Source organism: Cibotium barometz, chromosome 16 (assembly GCF_041138505.1).
Source record: "Cibotium barometz isolate CiBa-2024 chromosome 16, ASM4113850v1, whole genome shotgun sequence".
In the NCBI taxonomy this organism is placed as follows: Eukaryota; Viridiplantae; Streptophyta; class Polypodiopsida; order Cyatheales; family Cibotiaceae; genus Cibotium; species Cibotium barometz.
Window position 1 is genome coordinate 22,594,842 of NC_141061.1, and position 10,887 is coordinate 22,605,728.

Sequence of the window (10,887 nt, forward strand, 5' to 3'; positions counted from 1 at the left end):
GACGGCCCTGAAGACACTTTATATTTGCTTACTAGGACCGTTTATAGTGGTGTCTTCAAAGTAGTCACCGTTAATGATTATGACGGCTCTGAAGACACTTTATATTTGCATACTAGGACCATTTATTTCTCATTTAACACTAAAGGGAGTAACGTTAGTAGCTACTAGTTAGCTAGCTAGTAGTACATTGTCTTGCTCTTCATGGCCCCGTTGAAGTGTTAGGTCATATCTTGGGAGATGTGACTTATCTCATAATGTGTCCAAGCATATCAAAGATCCCCCTTGAATTGGTATCTTTTCTTTTCTAGAACATACTATTTTGAAACTTATAATTTTTTTAAAACATACTATTTATATTTTCAAACATACTATTTAATTTTCTAAACATACTATTTAAATTTTTAAACATACTATTTTATACCTTATATTTTACAAGCTTAAAATAAATTTTCTAAGAATTCAATAGTTTATTTAAACATACTATTTTGAACCTTATAAATTTTTTAAACATACTTTATATATTTAAACATACTATTTAATTTTTTAAACATACTATTTTTATACCTTGTAATTTACAAGCTCAAAATAATTTTTCAAAGAATTCAATAGTTTATTTAAACATACTATTTTGAACCTTAAAATTTTTTAAAACATACTATATTTATATTTTTAAACATATTATTTAATTTTTTAAACATACCATTTGAATTTCTAAACATGGTATTTCTCCCCTTAAAATTTTCAAGCTTAAAATAACTTTGCTAAGCTTAAAAAAATGTTTCAATAGCGTTTAGAAGTTAAAAAGGATATTTTTAATTTAAACATATTATTTTTTAGGAGTAGGGTTTGTGGAAGCAAGAGTTTGAGGCTGTTTGAGGAAGACATGGGAGGAAGCGAAGGTCGATGAATAGCAACGCCAATATGCACCTAAGGAAGCCTCCAATGCCAAGGTAGGTCTACGATGCTCATGTGTTGATTTCTTTGGGCTACCTTAGCCTACTTTGTTATCTTCAAAGAGATTTAAAAAAAAAGGCTAACGGCACGGCCTGTTTCTAGGCATATTTTTTTATATGTGTTGCTCTCTCCAAAGACACGGTGTGTTGCTCTCTCCAAAGACATGGTGAGCCATAGATGTTCAAGGACTCAAGTGGTTGTGTCTTTAAAGAGTTATGAAAAAAGCCTAGAAAGAGGCTGCATCGACGTGGCCTATTTCTGTGCTAGTCTCTGCAATTTCATGGTGAGCCTTTTAAGTTGAAGGAGTCAAGTGCTCATGTGTTCAAACAGATTTTAAAAAAGCCAAGAAATAGGCCGAGTCGGTGCGGCCTATTTCTGGGATTTTTTTTTATATGTGTTGGTCTCTCTGTAATTTCATGGTGAGCCTTGTGAGTGGAAGGAGTCATTGCTTATGTGTTCAAAGAGATTTAAAAAAATCCTTGGTTCGGCCTATTTCTAGGCATTTTTTTTGTATGTTTTGGTCTCTCTCCAAAGACATTGTGAGCCTCATGTGTTGAAAGAGATTTTTAAAAAAGCCCAGAAACAGGCCACGCCGACGCGGTCTGTTTTTGGGCTTTTTTTATCTCTTTGAACACATGACCACTTGGCTCACAAGGTACACCTGGTAGGAACTTATTTGTTTTGTTTTCACCCTTGGTTGTACTTGGACAAGTTAGGTGTAGGCCGGTGGTGAATTCCCGGGCACACATGATCTTGTATTTGGAAGAAGTAGACTCCTTTTGGTAATCTAAGCTAAGGCAGTCGAGGGGTGGGGGGCATCTTCGGCACCTATTGTGGTGTACTGGGCATATTTCTATTTGTGGTTGTGCTTATGTCATGATTAAGTTCTCATAATCAAGGTTACAATTAGTGAAATATGCGACTGCCTGTTATAGTAGGATCTTGCTCTTTAATGTAAGCTCTCTACTAAAGGAGACATGGAACCCTCTTTCTAGGGATTGATAGAAGAGGTATTGGCCATTTTTCCACCTCCCTAATTTTGTATTAATATTTACTTAGAGGTGGATTTTTTAAGAAACAATAGAAAATGAGAAAGGCCACAACTCACTCATAGGTTACTAAATACTATGATTTTAATGTTTCACTATGTAGAGGGCTCTTATATAGTGCTGGCCTTGAATGGGCATTAGGAAGTGGCACTTCATGAGCTGGGGTTTATATGTTTTGGTCTCGCTCCAAAGAAATGGGGGGCCTTGTGAGTTCAAGGAGTCAAGTGGTCATGTGTTCAAAGAGATTTTTTTAAAAGCCCAGAAGCATGCCGTGCTGACGCGGCCTGTTTTTGGGCTTCTTTTTAATATTTGTTGGTCTCTCTCCAAAGGCATGGTGAGCCTTGTGTGCTCAAAGAGATTTTTAAAAAAACCCAAAAACAAGCCGTGTCGGCACAGCCTTTTTCTGGGCATTCTTTTTTATATGTGTTGGTCTCTCTCGAAAGAAATGGGGGGCTTATGATAAGGGCTATGGATGGCCATAATTGGGGCACATGTTGGGCATAGGTTTTTTTTGTTTTGGTCTCTTAGTGTTGTGGCTGAGATTGAGAGGCATCAAACCTCTTTTAAAAAGGCTGTGTCTTTGGGCTATTTTTTTATATGTTTGGGTATGATAAGGGCTATGGATGGGCATGCTTAGGGAACTTTTGGGGCATATGTTGAGGGTGTTTGGGTATCTCAAAGTTGTGGCTGAGGCCGAGATGCATCAAGGCTTTTTTTAATTTATGTTTGACTGTGGCCAAGGCCAGATTCAAGGGGAGGGTCTTTCTTCAAAGTGAAAAAAAAAAAGCATGATTAGGGAACATGTGTGAGCATTAAGGATGCAAGGCAGGTTTAAGATGAAGTTGAAGGGATATGGAGGTGATGTTTGAGACTCCTCTCATGAGTTCAAGGAGTGATGTTTGTCTCTATTCAAAGTGTCTCGTGTCTGGAATGATTAATGGTTGTGTCCACTGATGGTTGTGTTTAGAATAATTAATGTTTGTGTCTCCCCCACTGATGGCGAGGGAAAGCATACCAAGATTGAAAGGGCACAAGCAATTGAAAAGGAAGGGGAGTCTCAGAGGCAACGGTTAGCTTGGATCAAATTAGTCGAGTGGTGAAGATTAACTTTGAGGGTGTTCAAGATGTTGGAGAGGAGGTTGACAATCAGACATTGTGACTGACTCTTTACCGGATAGCTCACATGTGGTTGCTGATGATATATCGTAGGCAACACTCAAGAAAAGGATGGTAGCACTTTACCAGGTACCTCTCTTAATACAATGAATGAGTGAAATGGAAAAGAATCTTTCTTACAAATTGTGCCTTATGTGATGAGATTGGAAGTTCCTCCACTGGAGCACAACAAAGATGAGAATAAGATTTACATTGACAAAGGTGAGGACATCATGCACAAAGGGATCATAGGACATTGAAAACAACTAAACAATGTCCTATGATCCTTATGCCTGTGTTAGGGGTTTAAGGGAAGATGTTTCTAGTCTAAAGATTGCATTTGGCAAAGAGGGATATGTACCAGAAAAGGTAGCATTTATAGTTTCTCCTTGGACATGTGAAAAAGAGACTACCTATGTGAATGATGAGATTACTAGTGGATGGGATGCTATTTGGCATGACATTAATAGGGAGTTTGAGGGGGAGGTTAGAATCAGACCAGAGTTGCAAATCCTTGAGGGTAGGATGTTTTATGTGTGGGAGGGAAACCATCGTACGATGGCTTGGACACAAGCTATCAAAGAAAGATTTTCTCAAACAAGAGCAAAGCACCATCGTGTATTGTATACGATCATTGATCCTACACGTGTGAGTGAGATCGCTCTCTTGGAAAGCTTGCAAAGGATGAATTAGTAAGTTTCTTATAAATTTATGTTTTAGATCTTGATCATGTGGTGTTTTGCTTGGGCAAATTGTAATTTTTTGTCTTCGTTTTTTAAAGCTTGAATACTCATGCTTTGGTAACCACAACCTTGCAGGATGAAATTGGAAATTGTGCCAACATTAGTGCTACCAATCATGATGATTACATGAAAGATTTGCCAAAGAGAGATAGAAAGTTAATTACTTTGATGAGAAAGAAGAATACAAAGGGAGCCGAGCCTTGGTACCCTCTTACTCATAGATACTTGGGCAAGCTTATTTTGCTTAATACTCATCCTTATAATTTAGCCTGTGCCACATCTACAAAAGAAGATGCAAGATGCATTTATCATGTATAGAGAAATCTCCTTTCCATTTACATTCTTGAATATAGACCCAATTTTGTGTTGGACCACATCTAATGGACCACATCCAAGGTAGCCAATATTTGCATCCAATTTTCATAATAAGACAGGTTTAGAATTGGATCTATTTCTCTTTCTTTACCCTTAATGTCGGCTCCAATCTTTTTAAGATCCACATTAAGACCTTCATTTCCTTTTTAGCAAAGATTTGATGTTCAATATTGTTGAGAAATGTGGTACCATTAAGCAGAAGGAAGAGATAGGGCGTTAGTTGAGTAAGCTAAGCAAGAACAAAGCCTAGCATGCGGGCACATGAGCAAAGGGAATTATCCCACATTGATGTACAAGCCCAAGGGTGTACCTCCTCATATAAAAGGGGGCCATTTCAAGTAATGAACATATCGCTTGCACTTATCCCAAGTTTCTTTATGTGTCCAAGTTAATCTATCTTGAAGTCTAATTAACTTGAGTGCAATTTAATTAGCACACACTCATCATCATGAGTTCACTTAAGTATCACCCCCACCTTAGATTAATTATGTTGATTGTGTTGTCATTAGAGTAGGATTAGTATCTGATTAGGTAGATGCCTTCTCATTAGGAGAGCTTGATCCATGATTCTCAACATGGTATCAGACCCATGGTAGTGCATTATACGTATGATGTGATAGTTTTTTAAGCTAATTAAGGATAAGGTACATTTTCCTCCATAGTTAGTGATTAGAGTGATTATCATTTATATTTAGGGTTTGCTCCCAAGCTTGGTAGATAACAAGTAATAATAATTTTTCTTATGAGTAGGCATAGACCTTTAATAAGGGCCCCTTTTCAATAGCAACTTCCACTATCAACTCGCAACAGGAGTAAGGTGAAGGACTCAATCCCATAATAGTCCTCTTGGACTCATAGTGTTGTTGTAAAACCAAACAGAGAGAAGTTGCTCTATGGTTGCAAGTTGTGCACATCCTCTATGGGCAAGATTCATAGCTATCTGTAAATATGTACTAATCTCAACAAGAGCTCACATTAAAGACTATAAACTGATGCTAGACAGCAGCTCACCTTCACAATCAACAATGCCCAGTGCACATACCTACATGCTTTGTTAAGCAGAGCTCTACTTGCCCACCAAAGGAGAAGAAAGATGAGGGCTTCTAGCTCATTCTACAGGGGTGTGATGGTGACCAGCAACTCAAGTAACCATGAGCACAACAGGTGCAAGTCGGCACATTTCAAGTGCAGCGGCCGCCACCACAAAGAAGTACCTTTCAGTTTTTTGTGGACCTCAAATAAACCCTAAGGGTTTTTTTTTGTGTGTGAAGCCTCTTAGATAAGGGGCCTAGAGTTTAAAATTTGGGGTATTTCAAAAAATTTACTTGGTTTTGGTACAAATTATTTGGCACTTATCACCTTTAATTGCATCCTATTTTTTGCATCAAAAACTTACAATCAACTTTGAACAAATCATTGCATAACGAAGCACGCCAAAATCTTGTAAGGGAATAGACGCTACCATAGAGATTCAAAAAGCTCATGGTAAGACCTTTGCGAATGGCTACGAGCACAATTATAATGCACATGGACGAATTATTGAGGAACACACAAGTGCCAAGAGTCAATCCAAGGAGCAAACACCAAGAGCTAAGAAGAAGCAGTCAATAAGAGAAAAGACAGGACCCAATCAGGACGACAAACTACAACAACAAATCTCACTACCCAAGCCTATATTTTGTAAAAGCCACCAAATGAGTAGGCAAATTGATATGCAAATGTAAAAGACTCAACCACTAGAGAGTAGCCAAAGTAGTACCTTGGGGAAGTGAAAATCAACCCAACCATCTCAAAATGACCTGTGAGCTAGAGAGGAACCAAGCAAAAGAGCCTCTAAGTTACCCAACCAAGTTAGAAAAAAAGAGGAGGGGTGAAAATATGTTATAAAACTTGGGTCTAACCACCTTGAGTAGCCCAAAGATTTGGCACCAAGGGGGGTGTTGAGAAATGTGGTGTCATTGAGCAGTACAAGGAAAAGATAGGGAGTGAGTTGAGTAAGCCAAGCAAGAACAAAGCCTAGCATGAGACCACATGAGCAGGGGAATTATCCCACATTGATGTACATGCCTAAGGGTGTACCTCTTTATATAAAAGTGGGCCATTTCAAGAAATGAACATATCACTTGCAGTTATCTCAAGTTTCTTTATGTGCCCAAGTTAATCTATCTTGGAGTCTAATTAACTTGAGTGCAATTTAATTATTACACACTCATCATCATCATGAGTTCACTTAGGTATCAACCCCACCTTAGATTAATCATGTTAATTGTGTTGTCATGAGAGTTGAAATAATATCTGATTAGGTAGATGTCTTATCATTAGGAGAGCTTGATCCATGATTCTCAAGAAAGATTTGAGATCTTTCCCTTACACATTAAACATATAGTTGTTTCCAATGAACTTCCGTGAATAGGATGTTATGTCGGATTCTAGATCTATAGTAGATCTAGTGAGAGCACTATGATTAGCCAAGTTGACCTTTATCATTTTCTCATTATTTCTCAGATAAATTTATTTGTTCCCCCCAGTCAGGATCATCAGTCAACTGTCTCATGAATGGCCTACCTAGGATAACATCGCCATATAGTTTGTAGGCCTATCGAAACCCATAATAACAAAGGTATGTCCAAAGGTAATTCCACATGTTTTCATGCACATTTTGCTAGCTTTTCCAAATGGTCTTTCTAGCGATCTGTTAGCCATTTTAATAAAGACTCTTTGGGGTTCCCCACTTTAACCAACAAGCTTTAGTTGCAATACTTACTCTCCTGCTCTACCATCGAGGATGGTTGGAATTTGATGCCCCTTGTATGAGATGGGAATGGTTGCATTCATATCCTCACCTCATAGTATTGGTATTCTCCAAGCTTGTTAATTGGAACTTCTAGAATACTCATGTCACTCTATCGATTTTAGAATCTCCTTCTTCATCATTTGACTCTTCATATTTGGCTTTTAGCTTACCTCCTAACCAATCTCATACACATCATCCTACATCGCCGCAAGCTTGCCCTATAAAAGTTGCCCCAAGGGAATGTGACTGGAGCAAACAAGATTATCTACAACAACTCCACATCCCTAGGTTGCTTATCTCTTTCTTGTATCGAATATTCCTTGGGAAATCGTGTAGATCTTACTAATGGTCCAAGGTTTTCTAGCATGTTGTTTTTCTCACTCTCACTTCCTAGATATCATGCAAGAGTTTTTAAAGACCCCACTAGGGAATCTAATTCCAATTCATTTTTAAAAGATCCTAGAAGTGAAGTGACACTAATAATAGATGGAACTTCAAATATCAGTGCAGATCAAGGAGTCAAATGTTGCCAAAGGTTTCTTGGGTTTAGATCTTCTAGTTATTCAAAGGAAAGAGACTCTTGATTTGTAGGCGGAGTTTTCCCTTTGGTGTTATTAGAAAGATTCTCAATCAACTCTTCATTTTTGATAAAGTCCCTTTTTTCATATTTTCCCTTAGCAATAAATACATTCTTAGAGTCAGGTAAAATCAATACTTCATTGTCGGACTCTAGTATGGTAGATAAAAAAGTTGGTGGACAGGGTTGAGAGTTTTTAGTGGTCCTAACACTCCCTCTATCTCTTATTATATTTACCTAGCCAACCCTTGAGGTGCCAAAGGTTATCCTTTTCTCCTCAATAGGGTTAGGATATTGTGCCAACTTTTTGTCAAGAGCTTGAGGGTTTACCTCAAGACTTCCTTCAATTGCTTTCTTTGTGTAGCACAATGTTTCGGATTCAGGGATAGAAAGCAAAGAACCTGCAAAAGAGGAATCCATTCTATCCAAGATTTTTATTTTGTCACCCCCTTTTCCTATTTGGATACTCTTCTTTCTCTGTTTTGCACTCTTGGAAGTGATCATCTAGTGGTTCTACCCCGCTTCCCTTTAGCCAACTTAGCTTGTATTGAATAGGTATAAGGATAGAAGTAATTTTTGTCCTTGTAAGACACTCAACATGTTTAAAGCCATAGTTGGTGGTCCCCAATTGTAGTTGGTCCCAAAGCCCCACTACTATCGGCGGCGAAGTAGAATGATAGTGACAGTCTTTGAGCAAATGCTTAATACCACACCACCCACTATAACATCTATCCAAAGGAATAGGGTTTTTAGCCACTGCCTTATAAATACTCTTAGGACACTCAGACTTAATGTGAGGCCCACCACGTGTGTAGAAAGATAGTGGGCTCTTCTAGTCAAAGAGTTCATGTCCTTTCCACATGTCGAAGTCATAATTCTCATCAAAGATGTGTACTTGTTGGATGCAACCATAGTAAAACTTGGAGGTGTAGCAAAGTACTCAGGTGTGTCTAGACTTTCCAAATGTGCCTCATAATCATAATCAATCACAAGGCTCTCTAGAGCATTCTCCTCTTTTGCTCCAACTTGATGCATAGGAGTGACCCTTAGTGAAGTAGGTTGAGGTAGTAAAACAAGTGGAGGCATCTAAGGTAGTCTTGCACCTCCTTCCATAGTTTTTGGGTTTAGAGTTTTAGTCAGTGGTGGTGCTAGTAAGGCAAGTGGCTTTTGAGGAGCAAGTAAAGCCAAGACTCCATTTTTCAGATTAGCTTTCAGTGTAGGATTAAATCTATAACATCAGTTAGTGTCACAATTTCCCATATGAACATAATAACCACACCATAGATAAGGCCTTGGTTTAAGGTGTGAACACTCTCTTGTCGTATGATTTAATTTATAGCATGCACACCCAACCATATCTCTCTTTGGGTAGAGGTGAGAATTTCTCCTCTCTTTTGGGGTGATTTTAAATTTGTCTTTCAATTGTTCTGTCAGTGGATTAATGAGATTTTCTTCCCTTCGAACTTTCTCCTTCAAATCATTCACTTCATGATCAAGTCTTGAATCATACTTCTAACCCATGTATTTCTTTGGGTGGTCTCATGAAATTGTCAACATAATCTCTCTTCCAATGCACATTCATTGAGAAGATTTTGTGCCTTTGAGCATTAAGTGCATCATGGAGCTTCTTGCTTTGTAGTACTTCCAAGAAAAGAGAGACCAATGGAGTTTAGAGAGGTCTCTTGTCAGGTTCACATCTGCTATAGAGATACTTGTGCCTCTCAAAGTATAAGTTGATCGTCTCGGTTATTTTTTTTTTGCTTAGAGTGTTTAATTGAATTACTAAACTGCATTTTGCCCCATCCTTAGAATAAGCAATCAAAAAGGATTGTTTCAAAACTTTAAAATTTTCTTTTCCTTGAGGTTCTAAACCATTTGGCAGCCTCGTGCTGCTCTAGGGTATATCCGAATGCTCCCACCTCAATGATGTCATCATTCACTTCCAAAGCTTAAGAGACTTGCCCAAAGGTTTCCAAATGGTCATGAACATCACCAATCCTACTAAACTTTTGCATTGCCTTAGACACACTCTAGACTCTAGAGTTTTATCTTTATCATTCTCAAGAGAGAGAGAGAGAGAGGATCATGGGGTGGTGCAGCAACTATAGGAATAGCATGTTCCCTGGTAGTAATCGCTTTGGCGATAGCTTCAGCCATTTTCTAATGACATCACCTCTACTGACACCATTCCAACTGGTGAACATGTGGTTGAACTGGAATGGGTCTCTCTAATGGTGCAAAAGCTAGATCTCCTATAGCTCCAACTCCTCCAACTAGAATAGCATGTACTCTTGGTGGAGCATAGGTGGGATCAAGATGATGTAACCTTGATATTAGTTGATAGCATAGGCCAAAATCCAAACTTGTCAGAATGGGACTAAACTTGGCATGGTCGAGTGCAAGTCGCAAGTGACAAGTATAGCAAAGTGCAATTACATGTTCTGAAATAGGATCACCGGGGAAAGAGATAGAAGCACACGTGGAAAAGTGGCCACCAAGGATAGTTTCTTGGTCGAGGCTTCTCAGATGTACGGGGTCTCCATTCCAAGTTATGAGTTGATAGCTGAGTAGACCTTATAAGTGTATAAGAAGGTGCAATGTCTCATCTAGATCGGTAGATATAAGGCCAAAGCACTAGAGCTAGGTGAAAGTGGGCCCTAAACCAACCCAAAAACTTTTTTAAGTTGACTTAATTTTCAGCCAACACACTTGAGCATTATTGTTGATAGATCTTGGTCAAGTTTGTTCTTGGGCTAGACTATTTTAGCTTGGCACTAAACTTAAAAGTGGCCTAGCCGGTACCATGGAGATCACTCTTGGCTACTCACTTGCATCTCTTGCAAAGCCACCTACTATTTTTAGCCAGGTGGAAAAACTTTACACAAGTGAGGTCACCAAAAATATCAAATTGCCATGTTTGTCCATTTTAGGCCAAACTTAATAGGATGCTAGGACCATCAAATGTAAGCATTACCCAAAAGTCAAAATAGAAAAAGAGTAAATGGGGAGAGATCTAGAGATGAGTGTGGAAAACCAACCTCTCTTGTTCAGGCCTATCATATACACACGGAGTCCCCAATCCAAGATGTAAGTTGATGGTTTGGTAAACACTAATTTAGAGTATCATTGTGCAAAGCCCCGTGAGAACAAAGGTCAAATCACGTGTTCCCTAGAAGTACAGCTGAAAAATCCCTCTAAAAAGGGGTAAAAATGTCTCATTCAAGCTCAAAATTCTATGTG